At 39.8% G+C, this 12,968-nt stretch overlaps 1 protein-coding gene across 4 annotated transcripts in view; it reads right to left on the reverse strand.

The window, feature by feature from the left end:
• Window positions 1–12,968, reverse strand: part of ZFYVE28 (zinc finger FYVE-type containing 28) — a 174,579-nt gene that overhangs the window by 90,879 nt on the left and 70,732 nt on the right. Inside the window, exon 1 of one of the 4 annotated variants that reach the window (XM_076335811.1) lies at window positions 7,237–7,304. The exons of the other annotated variants lie outside the window; for them this stretch is intronic. The gene's annotated coding sequence lies outside the window, so the exon portion shown is untranslated. Of the gene's footprint in view, window positions 1–7,236; window positions 7,305–12,968 lie in introns of those variants that run through there. 4 annotated transcript variants of the gene reach the window in all.

Genomic DNA, 12,968 nt, shown 5'->3' on the forward strand with positions numbered 1-12,968 from the left:
TATAACTGAACTACTAAATTTAATTTTGTTTAGTTCTAAATTTCTGTATTTATAAAGAAATAGCAAAGCATTTCTTTCAGCATTTCCCCTACCCAATTATTTTTATTATTTCCAATTTTTACATTTTCCTTCAGCATTTACCTACATCCATTAAAACTTTCTAGATAAAAATTGTTAACCAAAGATGCAGGAGTTCACGTATGTAATTGTGGAAAAGCATGACTGCTGATTTATAAGCATCTAAATTGCACTGCAGAAGCAAAACAAAGCAATTTATTAAGACTGGTCTCAAGCAAAACAAGTAAGGCTGAGATACTTAGTTCCCACGTGGCCGATCTTCTAAATTGGAGGAACAAAAGTTTTAATTGAGTTCTCTCTACTGTGTTATGTTTGGTGTGGATTAGTAGCATGATCTTTGATTAATTGTGTCAATCATACACGGTCCCTGGTAAGCCAAAGCTACGTGAAACTCTAAATGTCTTAGCAGGGGGCCATTTAAAGCCAATAACCACAACTTTTCTAAATTCAATTTGTTCCAACTGGTAGCAGAAAATAAGAGATAGCGTCATGCCTAATGCCAATTTTTACTTTCAGTTTAAGCAAAATATTGTTCAAATAATTCCATCCAAATTACTTGTTATTCTTTGGCAGAATAAGAATTAGTAACTCCCATCCTCAGCTGCTCAAATTAGTAGAAAGACTTCATTTGAAAGCACTTAACAGAGAACCTACCATTTATCCTGGTAGTTTGCTTCAGGAATTAATCACATTTACCTTCAAATTAACACATCTAATCTCCTGTTTTGATTTGCTGGACTTCAACTTCTAGACACTGCTCGTTTTGCCTTTTTCCACTAAAGCACTGAGTACTTACGTTACTTCTATTTGCCTATTTCTGTATCCACAGGCTGCAGAAGCCTCTTCAACCATATCACCTCTGTAGGTTGCACATATGGTTTGGGGATTTTGGGGGGGATTTTTGTTTGTTTTTTTTGGGGGGTTGGGTGTGTGGAAGTTTCCTGTGTGTGGTAATGTTGTTGTTTTAAATTTGTTATCATCCCAACACCCTCCTGAGTTTGAGCTATGCAGGTGGGAGTCTCATTCTGTAAGTACACTCTGCATTCCTTCTGTCTAATGTTTCTTTATATTCCACATCTAACATTCAAAAGGATTCAGCCCACCAAATGGTCCAGATTATTCTGTGTAGCTATATTGCCAGCACATAATTTATAATACCATTGGACCACATTCTCCATAGATTTGAAATCATCACTTCATACACGGGTCATAACTTATTATCCCAATTTGTATGATGTACATTGACTATCACTCCAGTCAGTACAAACACAGAAATGGGCACACCATCAGTTACTTCTCTTTTTTTTTTTTTTTTTAAACATTTAGCCATGTCATGTAATACCGCATCATTCATCTTTTCTATGAAAGATTACTCACTGAATATTTATTTTAATGATTTTTACTTTTTATTAGGTACCACTCTCATTAGGAGGGAGATCAAAATCAGGAGACGACTGCCTGCCATCCACAAGGTCAGTACAAAACAGTCTACACGAAAAAGTTGTATTAACTATTGAACTGGTTATACTCGGGTTTTGCCCATGAAGTCCTACCGATGAATACTGACTAGGATTAGGTTAGTTCAGTTTGTTGCGTAATGAATTCTGATTTGATTTTTCAATCAGGATTTACAGGGACTATAAGAGAATGTTAAGAGGAAAACATCTTAAATTAAGAGACCTGTTAGCTACAGGTTATTAGATAAGTAACAGGTCTGTAAGATTACTTGTTGCATGTTATCAGATGAAAAGATGCTATTCTCGCATCTTGTAAACAAGCTGGTCTATCAAAACCAGAAGCTGTCACTAAAAAAAAGTGTCAACTAACTGGGAAAGGAAGAAATTCTAGCAGACTTCTTAACACAGGACAGAAGTAAACAGCTAGACCGAAAACTGATACTACAACAAGAAGCCAGGGTACTGAGAGATCAATCTCAAACCATTCAAGTAATTCTGGAATTTAAGAATCACCTTGAAAAATCACATTTTTCAGAAATAAGGGTGGTTCTTGAGGAAGACTTCCTCCTTTTGAAAAAAAGTCACAAGCATCTTTTGAGTGATTTTTAACAACAGCTTTTAAGTATCAGTACTGCTTCCTTTTCAACTAACACAAAATATGTGTCACCTTATAAACATAAGTGACAGCAGCACATAATTTGAACACTAAAGGGAACATTTCCCCCAGGTTTCCAAGATCCTTTGTAGGGAAGTAAAGAAATTGTTCAGGCTTTTTCTTCTACTGACGTTCATCAACAGGAACGGAGCCCCCCACCACCACAAAGAGACAGAAGATGTCATCATCCCAAATGAGCCAAAGAATGGACTGAAGCAAAGGAACCGTACAGATGAGCAAGGTCCCAGCTAGTGATATAGTTATCTTCCGATGCCTGTCAGTTATCCTTTGGAAAATAATATTCATCATTCTTGAATTGCTGATCTAAAGGCTTCCGAACAACAGCTAAACCCCAACCCTGCTTAAAATAAAATCCATGGACCTGAGATGAAAGGCTCCAGATCTCCCTTGTTCACTGACACTTTTCCAGCACTAAGCATTTACGTCTTTCCCACACGCTCAGAAACCCCAACCTGATCCCTATGGAAAAAAACAATACAGAAAAGCATTAATTATATGCATTTTGCCAATGGTAAATCCAGATTGCTTTTTGACAAGGGAACAAAGTAAACCTACATCAGGGTAACTTTTCAAGTAGTACTTGGTAATAGTAAAAGGTGTATTTTTACACAAGTACATGTGTTTTATTACACTTTGCAGCAACTGCATCCACAAACAATCGCAGGACAATATTGGGTGATGGTCTATGTGTGATAGTTTCAATTGCTGCAGGTGTCCCATGACACTACTCTTCCTTAGCCAGGAAGGTTAACAAACATCAACTGCCTGCTCAACGATTTCTATTCTGATACAACTGATGCTACAACTCTAATGGCCAAAGTGACAAGTTTTAGAGAAATGCCATGGCATTCACATCAGTGGAACTATCTTTCATTTATGTAGCTTCCTTGATTCCCCCTTTGGTAAGGGAAAGGGTGGTATAAATGTCTCCATTACTGAGGGCCCAGTTGTTCTCAGTCTAAATCTGTCGTCTACTGTATTTCCAGGGAACGGAAAGCAGCACATTGTCACATACCCAGACAAAGAGGATCAGCCTCAAACTTGCCATTCCCTAACATAAACGCTGCCATTATCACAGTGCCAAACACAAGCAATTACAGCATAGCACAGAAATCAGAAAAGGGACTTCACAAGTGAAAACACATTCCCTTTGAGGTGGGAATTTGGAAAAGCTAGAGGTTAAGAACTCGCTCCTACTCTGCAGCATACAGAAAACACCACCTAACATTTTGGAGAACAACTCGTGTATGAGATGACAATGTGTTCTGTGCACCACAAGGCAGAATTAGGTCCTAAGCATTTTAAATATAACCAGTGGTGAGGCAACATAGCATTTTTAAAGCTTACAACTGATGTTGCATGTAGCTAGTTTTAAGCTATTTAAGCTTAACTAAGACTTACATAACATGATCAAAAGGAAAAAAGTGTTTTGTTCAAAAGTAATAGGATTTAGGCACAAAGTCTCAAGTTTATTCATTGCCAGTGTGAAAAATAATGGACTTACAGTGACAGAAACTTACCCAATTGAAAACTGACTACACCAGTCACATTTGCACTAGTAGGCTTAACTGGCAGATGACAAGTTCCAAAGATTTAAGGTGTTTCTTCAGAAAAGGATACCAGCAAGTTATTACATCAGTTCATTTTTCACATCCCATGTAAGCAAATGTACTCACATCCTTCCTTTGGACAGGTCCTTTGAATTTTTCATTGATTTCCAAATGCTAATAAACAACAATAAAGAACAATCACTCTCTAACAGGCAGGTGAGCCAAAACTTCTGATAGTTAAATTCAAATATAATTTTTGGTAGCAAAAATATTTCTTCACGTTAAATGAAAGAGGAACTCTGCTACTCCAAGTATGGAGTTTTTTGGGGGGCTTTGTTGTTTGGTTTTATTTTTTTTGTTTGTTTGTTTTTTCCTTTTAATCTGACTACCTGAAGTGCTATCCGTTAAGGAAAAAAGCGAAAAAATCCCTCAACATTCATATTTTGTAGAATGTAATGAAGTCTTAAACTGGTTGCACATGCATAAAAAGAAAAAAGACTCCAAGATGAATACAACAATTGGTAATTGGTCATGAGGATTCATAAAAAACAAGCACTGTGAGAAAAGCTACAGCCTGGTTAAAGCTTTGCCAGTTGCTCTGTGTTTATGTACACAATATCATTACACAAGTGAGAAAGACAGGTGAACAGATTGTTAACACAATAAAATGCTAGCAGCACCTTAAGCAAAAAAAAAAAGAATCAGTGAGGTAATGATTTATTAGACAACAAAAATGAGGTGAATGAGTTTTTGCAATACTAGCACAGTCTCCCCAAACACATTTAAGTGCTTTTTTTCCCCCTACAGAATGGTACAAAACCAACACCCCAGAAAAGAAAATCTGATAGCAGTTACACTGAACTAGAGTAGCAAATACTTGCGACTGCCACGCAGTCGGTTTTCACTCATGACGGATTAAGTCACCGTACAGTTTCTATTTTTGAGTGTTCATAATACTAATCTAGACAAGCATGTGCTCAAATCCATATTTTCTGGGGGAAGTACATAAGCATATGCTGAACACATATTACTTAAGCTTTTGGACATGTACTCTGCTCAACAGGGGTGGCCTGCAGCTGAACTGCAGCTTCAATTTCTAGGAAAGAAGATAGACTTCAGGAAGACAAAGGGGTTTTGCTGTGGGGAAGTCAACACGCTAAGCAGGCGTGAGAAGTGATGGAGCAGCCACTTCTTCCATGTGAAAAGTGGGTAACCTGCAATGCTACCTCCTCCCCCAGCCTATGGCAGGCTATTTTTAATTAGTAAGAAGTTAATCTTCCCCAAATTGAGTCTGTTTTGCCAGTAATTGGTTAGTGATCTCCCTGTCTTTATCTTGACCCACGAGCTTTTTCATCCTATTTTCTCCCCCGGCCTGTTGAAGAGGGGAATGAGAGCGCAGCTGGGTGGGCACCCGGCAGCCAGCCAAGGTCAAACCATCCCACTGAACTTGTAAAACACTTACCAAAAGCCTCCTCCTGCAGCTAATCTCCCCAAGTTTGACCTTAAGATCACATTTTATTCTCAGCTGCTGCAAGAACATCAAGTTTAAAGGTCAAATATTTACTTAGAAACAGCAAATTCAGCTTGTCAGGATACATATTGAAATGGACAAATCACTCTTTAAATGCTTTTATGCAGTTTGCTTCAGATTTATCTAGATTTTTGTATTTAAACTCAAACATTATACTAAGCATCTTTTCAAACAAAATAGATTCTGCAGTGTTTTTAGTGATTTGTTACCTATCAAGAGGAAAATAGCCAATTTAGCTCCCTGAGCTTCTTGATTGATTACATTCAATTCCAGATCTACAGCCCTCCCCTTACACAGAGGAATTGTGTGGCATTTGGAAGTGGCACCCAACTATTTTTCCTCCAATAATGCGAACCCTCCATCTTACTATGCTGCACGTCTTCACAACTTTCTGCATTAGAGGACTTTTTAACCCACTATAGTTATGTCATAACATGTTTTATGGATGTGTCTAAATATTTATAACAATTCCTAAACATTAGAGGAGGCAAACAACGACCTCTTCTTGGACATGTCCTCAATGTTAATGTCTTTCTAATTATTAGTTTGCTATACCCCTTTTTCCTTTCAGAATCAGACTTCTATTCTAAAGAAGAAAAAAATAACAAAACCCAAAAATCTCAAAAAAAGCACTTTGTGCAGCTGAAGGATTGCTTTGCAGCCTCTTTTCAGCTCTATCTTGTTTTAGCATGCACATATTCTAATAGGATTTTTTTTTCTCCCAGGTCTGTAGTTCCAGTATTTTGCTCATGCTTAGCGGACCTGGTAGAAAGCCAGTTCTGCCTTGCTGTTCAGTACCGACCTGTTCTGAACAATCTGCCATATACAGCATTTTACTTCTGGATCATGAAATAAATGCCTTAGTTAATCAGGGCATAGACAAAACTCTAACAAGAGGGAAACCTGACCCAGCAACGAGTTCAAGCCTGCTGACGATAAAAGAGTTACTCCATAGTCTTTCTCAGGTAATAACAGGCATAGCACATTCCTTAGGTTTCTTCATATTGAAAGTGCATCTTCATTTCTTCTTTGCCTCAGCAAACTTGCTTATGACGAGTCTGAGGTGTATCGTATTTTAATAAAAGCACAATCATCTGTGTAAAGTTGCTCATACATAAGGTTATTTGCCTTGTAGGAGGCTCTAGTTGAACACCTTGCCAGATGTTCAGGTTTTAACTACCTTGGCATCATACCACTAACACAATCAATCATTGCTACAAAAAGATTTCATCAGAACTTTGTTCGGAAATGCATCTGTTCAAGCCCAGTGATGAAAGAAACCGCCTTTATGGCCCTCAGCACAGAAACTTTTCCCAGCTTCTGCCTTCGGACAATAACTTCAAATGAATGCTTGCGTAAGTAAATCTTTTGATCTTATTTCCACTATTTCATCTAAATCATATGAACAAGTAGCTTTCTGAGTGCCATCATCAGTCAAACTGGGCTTCCTATTCTGTTTTCCAGATAATAGCAAGCTTCAGTTGATGTTTGTCCTACGCTCATCACAGCACCTATCTGTGGAGATTCATCCATGTCTAGAAACAAATGCACTCAAGACACAATCCTTCAGTTGGAGCATTTAACATCATCTCTCTTCGCATAAAGTTCCCACCTCCTTTTATGTAGGGACCTACCTAAAATTTTAGGGAACTTTTAGGAACTTCATTGCTTTTAAGGACTTGATACTGAGATTAGCATCCTTTTTCCAAGCATGCTTGAACACGAATAGTGGCTTTGAAAATTACGAGAAGATGGGCAAGAAGAGAGAGAGAGGAGAAAGGCACCAGACAGACCAACAGCAGGACTGCACAGGACTTTAAACCATGCTAAAAACTTGTGAAACAGTCCATCAACAAAAAAAAAATATATTCAAGTACACAAAAAGCATGTATTCGCTGGAAGACAGTAAACTAACCAGATGACAGTGCATGGGAGAAGGCTCACCTGCGTCCCTGCTCCCACCCCCTGCTGAATTGGATCTTTTTGCTCAATTAGGCATTCCTGGGTCTTTTCAGACAATATCCTCAAGGTCTGTCCTTGGTCTCCCAGTCACGCAGAAAATCTCTCCTGTGAAACAAATGGGTTTGTACAGCTATTTCTGTTTTCTGTGCTAGCTCAACATACAGTTTTAGTTTGACCATTTCTCCTCATCAGCATGCATGTTGGATAAGCTGTATCAGTCTTCAGCTATTCCCCCCTCCCCACCCCAGCCTCCAAACAGGTTCCTTTTACATCAAGACACAGAAGGCACAAAAACTAAGCAAAAGTTCAGTACAAACACGAATGCTTTTCTGGTATATATTTTCCTAAGATGAACAGTTCTATATTCATTTATTGAGAGGGAGAATTAAAAAAAAAAACCACAAACCCTCTAGTCACTACATATTAGTGATTCATACAAGGATTTGAAATCATATATTGTCTCTTCTGGCAAGATCAAGTTTCTCAGACCTGTTTGCTGCCTGTTTAGGTAAATATAAAAAACCAACACAATTATGGTACTACCTATTTAATGAAGAGATGCTTCTTAATGAAGAGATGCAGGGAAGATGACCAGCCTGGCTGAACGGGGAGCTCTTGCTGGGACTCAGGAAAAAAAGGAGAGTTTACCACTTGTGGAAGAAGGGGCAGGCGACTCAAGAAGAGTACAGGGATCTTGTTAGGTCGTGCAGAGAGGAAATGAGAAAGGCAAAAGCCCAGCTAGAACGCAATCTGGCCGCTGTCGTTAAAGACAACAAAAAAAGCTTTTACAAATATATTAATGACAAGAAGAGAGCCAAGGAGAATCTCCATCCTTTATTGGATGCAGGGGGGGAACATTGTCATCGAGGATGAGGAAAAGGCTGAGGTACTCAATGCCTTCTTTGCCTCAGTCTTTAACAGGCAGAGCAGTTATCCTCAGAGTACTCGGCCCCCCCAAGCTGGAAGACAGGGACGGCGAGCAGGATGAACCCCCCGTAATCCAAGAGGAAGCAGTCAATGACCTGCTACGCCACCTGGATGCTCACAAGTCTATGGGGCCGGATGGGATCCACCCGAGAGTGCTGAGGGAGCTGGCGGAGGTGCTCGCCAAGCCACTCTCCATCATTTATCAGCAGTCCTGGTTAATGGGGGAGGTCCCGGACAACTGGAGGCTTGCCAATGTGACACCCATCTACAAGAAGGGCCGGAAGGAGGATCCGGGGAACTACAGGCCTGTCAGCCTGACCTCGGTGCCGGGGAAGATTATGGAGCAGTTCATCTTGAGGGCGCTCACAAGGCATGTGCAGGACAACCAGGGGATCAGGCCCAGCCAGCACGGGTTCATGAGAGGCAGGTCCTGCTTGACCAACCTGATCTCCTTCTATGACCAGGTGACCCGCCTAGTGGGTGAGGGAAAGGCTGTGGATGTGGTCTACCTGGACTTCAGCAAGGCCTTTGACACCGTCTCCCACAGCATTCTCCTAGAGAAGCTGGCGGCTCACAGCTTAGACAGGTGGACTCTGCGCTGGGTCAAAAACTGGCTGGACGGCCGGGCCCAGAGAGTTGTGGTGAATGGAGTTACATCCAGTTAGCGGCCGGTCACGAGCGGTGTTCCCCAGGGCTCAGTGTTGGGGCCGGTCTTGTTTAATATCTTTATCAATGATCTGGATGAGGGGATTGAGTGCACCCTCAGTAAGTTTGCAGACGACACCAAGTTGGGCGGGAGTGTTGATCTGCTCGAGGGTAGGAAGGCTCTGCAGAGGGACCTGGACAGGCTGGACCGATGGGCCCAGGCCAACTGTATGAGGTTCAACAAGGCCAAGTGCCAGGTCCTGCACTTGGGTCACAACAACCCCATGCAGCGCTACAGGCTTGGGGAAGAGTGGCTGGAAAGCTGCCCGGCGGAAAAGGACCTGGGGGTGCTGGTTGACAGCCGGCTGAACATGAGCCAGCAGTGTGCCCAGGGGGCCAAGAAGGCCAATGGCATCCTGGCCTGTATCAGAAATAGTGTGGTGGCCAGCAGGAGTAGGGAAGTGATCGTGCCCCTGTACTCGGCCCTGGTGAGGCCGCACCTCGAATACTGTGTTCAGTTTTGGGCCCCTCACTACAAGAAGGACGTCGAGGTGCTGGAGCGTGTCCAGAGAAGGGCAACGAGGCTGGTGAGGGGTCTGGAGAACAAGTCTTATGAGGAGCGGCTGAGGGAACTGGGACTTTTTAGCCTGGAGAAAAGGAGGCTGAGGGGAGACCTCATCGCTCTCTACAACTCCCTGAAAGGAGGTTGTAGCGAGGTGGGGGTCGGTCTCTTCTCCCAAGTAACAAGCGATACGACGAGAGGAAATGGCCTCAAGTTGTGCCAGGGGAGGTTTAGATTGGACGTGAGGAAAAACTGCTTTACTGAAAGAGTGGTGAAACATTGGAACAGGCTGCCCAGGGAAGTGGTGGAGTCCCCATCCCTGGAGGTATTTAAAAGACGTGTAGATGAGGCACTTAGGGACATGGTTTAGTGGGCATGGTGGTGTTGGGTTGACGGTTGGACTCGATCTTAGAGGTCTCTTCCAACCTTAATGATTCAATGATTCTTTTCCAACATTCCCAAAAACAGCTTTCAGAAAAGCTATCATACATACAGCCTATTGCCTATTACTCTTTATTGATCAGCAATATCACTTTCACATTATAACTATACATGTCCAGGTTCTCCCCAAATGCATTCTGCAAACTTCTGGTTGCCAAGTATTTTCTCTAGTATGCTAAATGACAAAAGAGGCAAAGGCATTAATTGCAGAACTGCTGTTAAAAGCAAGGAAATGTATTATCAGTAATGCTTACTGTAATATTTACGATGTTTTGGCAAGAAAATGATTCAAAATAGTTTTGCTTTGTTATATTTGATAATAGCATCAAAAAACACTACATTGGAGACACCAAAAAAAGAAAGAGAAATCTGATCTTTGAAAAATGAAGCATGCTTAAGTAATGCAAAAATACTCATACATGTACAATTCACTTCAATTTCAATGTAGACACCTACTGCAGGTCTTTATCAGGAGACAATAGTAACCTTTATCTTCCACCAGAGCTGAACTTCCTTCTCTACCACCACTGCTCTATACAGGCTCTACACCCCAGTCAGACTCCAGAAATGAACACTAACTAGGGACCATACCAAAATCAGAGGCAAACTCATGACTTTTTTCACATGTAATGGGGCAAAGAATTTCAGTGCTTCCAAAGCCATAGGGAAGAACACCTACTGGAGTAACTGTAGTTTACATTTCAATGGCATAACAGGTTAAAAAGTTCAGTTGGTTTTACTATGAATACTGCATTTGACAGAGGGTTCAGCATACATGCCGTCTTGGGTCAAAGCTATTCATTGCTTTTCAACTGAGAAACAGTGAATATTTTTCTCTGAACAAAACCATCAACATAAAATCAACATGTCAAAGTTTTCTGACATTTCTGAAATCAAAGTTCTTAATTGTTCCCAATAATTTCAAGACTACTCTGAAAAAAGATAGTAATAGCTGCATCCAGCCTGACTTACACAGCTGTCCTGCCTACAGTCACATGATCACATTACTTGCCTAAAACATGGGAATTTACTCCAGAACAGGCAAAAATAACAGTTATCTCCCACCCCTCAGTTTTTTTCCTATTATATATATATATAATATACAGTGCATCATTACATACATATATGTATGTACAATATACAATATATTGTAAATATACAATAATTGCATATATGCAATATATATGTGCAATAATACAATATATGATAACAAATAATACAAAATATATATATATATATACACAAAACAGAATGTATTATTCTGTTTTGTTCACAAAACAGAAGCCTTTCTGTTTTGTGTAACAAACACAAAATGGAGGTCAGAACTTGGAAGTACTTTCCCCACCGCGGTCTTTGCTTGAACCAGACAAGCTTCCCTCCAGCCCAATCAATACTTTGTTGTTCCATTCAAAAGTTCAAAGATGAGAACTGCAGAAAGACCCCTCTAGATTTCCCATGAGCATGGTGGTACAATTTCCTTCTGAAGGTGAGAGACATCTGTTGAAACCTACCAAACTAAAAGTCTCTTTTTTGCCCTTACCTGCTACCTTAGAGACAAGCTGCCTTGCATCCAAATTCAGCTCCAGTACCTGTAGCTTTTTTCAGTTTTGCTGCTTCCAGCAGCGGTTACTGTTGCACCAGACCTGAGCCACAGCTCTGCTTTAATTTTCAATACCAGCATGTACAAAACAGGCAAGCCTGCAGACCACAAATGCCTGCAGAACTTCAGGGACTACCAATGATGATCTAAAAAATCTCAAGGCATTATTAAACATAAAAACCCTGCTTTTAATATATATGACCCAAGCAACTGTGGAGAAATACTTAAAGGAGACCCATATTTTGTACTTTTGTGGCAATTTGCAAACACACTCAAAGCAATTAACTGAAAAGTCTTACAGTAAAAAGCTTTAGGTTATTCCTCCAAGCAGTTCGCTTATCTAGTCAGGCAACAGTTTCCTCATGTATTGAATATTTTACAACTTCTAACGCTACATTGCTTTTCCTTTTCAAAATATAGGTGAAATACAGCATTCCCTTTCAAAGAAAATGTTGTGGAGACTGATAAGGATTTTTTTAAACTGCAAATATACAGTATATTAATATAACGTAACTCAGATTTTTTTTTGTACCTGCTATTTGTTTTCCTTTATATAATTTTTATATTATTTGTAATGATTAGTGATATACCTAGAAAATAATTACAAGTTAGGTTAAAATAGAATATCCAATGAAAGGCTTTGTTCAGGAAGACACATTAACTTCAGAGGATGATGTTACTACATCCCAAAATTGTGCTGCAAACACAAACACCGTTCAAAATCATGACTAACATCCATAATTATAGTATATGTTGAGAAACTTTTTATTCATTTACTTTTTTGTTTATTTATTTGAGAGAAAAAGGAAGTCGAGAAGTTATCAACTGGAGATGACAGGTAGAAGAATATAGCCTGGAACTGATTAAGTTTGGGGATATGCATATATTTTGCAGGGGTATCAAAGATTATTTATATTCAGCAAAACATAATTATGTTTTTGAAATGGACTGAAAACATAACAATGTAAATCAAGCTGGCATTATACTTCTACTCTTCAAGCAGCTACTGCTCAATTGTTCATGTCAGTACCTACAACAGTCTAAGGACTACTCAGGTCCCAATACAACCTAAGACAAAGGAAAGGACATTAACTACAGGGTGTGTGCGTAATTGCAGTAACATGGTAGAAGTACCAACTGATAACAACATGACAACTCATTTCACGGATATGCATTTATATATTTATTCCACATATAGCAAAACAATCTGTCAAAAAATTATGGCAAAAATTAATTTCCGGGAAGTATATGAATGCAGATTGTTTCAGAAAGACCAATTTGAGACAGGCAGTTTCTGCATTTAAATTACATAAAAACCACGTGTGAAATATAATAGTCATTGTTTAACACGTCACTGAATCCTTAAGTACTGCGACGAGGAAGGCAATAAAAATCTGAAGTACAGGATACAAAAAAGCACAAACAAAAGCACCCAGGCTAAGACAGAAACTAAACTCAGTATTAGTGTTGAGAATAGGACAAATAGAGGAAAGGTGTAATTGAAAAGATGGATTTATAAGCCCAACACAAACCTCACCT

Source organism: Aptenodytes patagonicus, chromosome 4, assembly GCF_965638725.1.
Source record: "Aptenodytes patagonicus chromosome 4, bAptPat1.pri.cur, whole genome shotgun sequence".
Classification (NCBI taxonomy): Eukaryota; Metazoa; Chordata; class Aves; order Sphenisciformes; family Spheniscidae; genus Aptenodytes; species Aptenodytes patagonicus.